The sequence below is a fragment of the Mastomys coucha genome, unplaced genomic scaffold (genome assembly GCF_008632895.1).
Source record: "Mastomys coucha isolate ucsf_1 unplaced genomic scaffold, UCSF_Mcou_1 pScaffold6, whole genome shotgun sequence".
Classification (NCBI taxonomy): domain Eukaryota; kingdom Metazoa; phylum Chordata; class Mammalia; order Rodentia; family Muridae; genus Mastomys; species Mastomys coucha.
Window position 1 is genome coordinate 100262105 of NW_022196912.1, and position 938 is coordinate 100263042.

General features: G+C 47.5%; 1 protein-coding gene across 5 annotated transcripts in view; it reads right to left on the minus strand.

The window, feature by feature from the left end:
• Nucleotides 1-938, minus strand: part of Mlh3 (mutL homolog 3) — a 35418-nt gene that overhangs the window by 5826 nt on the left and 28654 nt on the right. The gene's annotated exons all lie outside the window — the stretch shown is intronic.

Here is a 938-nt window from a genome sequence, read left to right on the forward strand (position 1 = left end):
ACAACCAAACAAACCAACCCCCCACCCAAAAAAAGATAGAAAGAAAACAAACAACGCATCAGGCCGGATGGACTATAGGAGGAACCTCATCAGGGGTTGCTGGGAATGGGAACTACCTCAGGCACTACAGAAACCACTGTGAAGCCTTCTCAAAAGCTAAGGCAGAACTCCCATCTGAGCCAGCGCTCTCCCTCCCGGGCATGCACCCAAAGGACTCCATCCCTACATGTCCACATCACCAGATGGGTAGATAATCAGAACATGGAAACAGACCAAGTGAGGAAACCAGGCCCAGAAAGACAAGCAGCATGAGTTGGCTCTCATACGCAGATCCTAACTTCTAACAGGATGTGTTATCTGGGTGGGCAGAGGCTAGAAACTAGCAAGGGACTCCTGAGATAACTCAGTGGCTCTGAGAGGAGGGGAAGGGTGACAGGGACAGTAAAGTGGAAAGGATCCAGGGCAAAGGAGGGACCAGGGAGATGGGGAGGAGGTCAGCGAGGGAATCAGTCCAAAGAAAGGATCTGTGAGAACATCAGAAGGGAACCTGCTACTCTGTGAGCTTGTTACGATTTAGCTTTATTTTATTTTAATATCATGTGTATGGGTGTCTCCCTCCATGTATGTCAAGTTGAGAGGCTTACTCTGCAGAGCTCGCCTGAGAAGTTCCTCCTCCCTTGTATGCCTTGGTCCTCATGGAGAGTTCCCCCTTCAATACATCCTTGCTATGAAACCCAACCTGGTCTTGAACTTGTCACCTTCCTGCCTCAGTCTGCCCATACCCCTTTATTTACAAAATAAATTAAAACCTAGGCCCAGTGAGAAGTTCAGCAGGTAAAGGTTCAATCCCCAGGATTCCTAGAATAGAAGGAGAGAACTCTTGTCACCTACACACCCACATAAAAGTGAAAAAAAATCAAACCAAACCACTTTTTTTT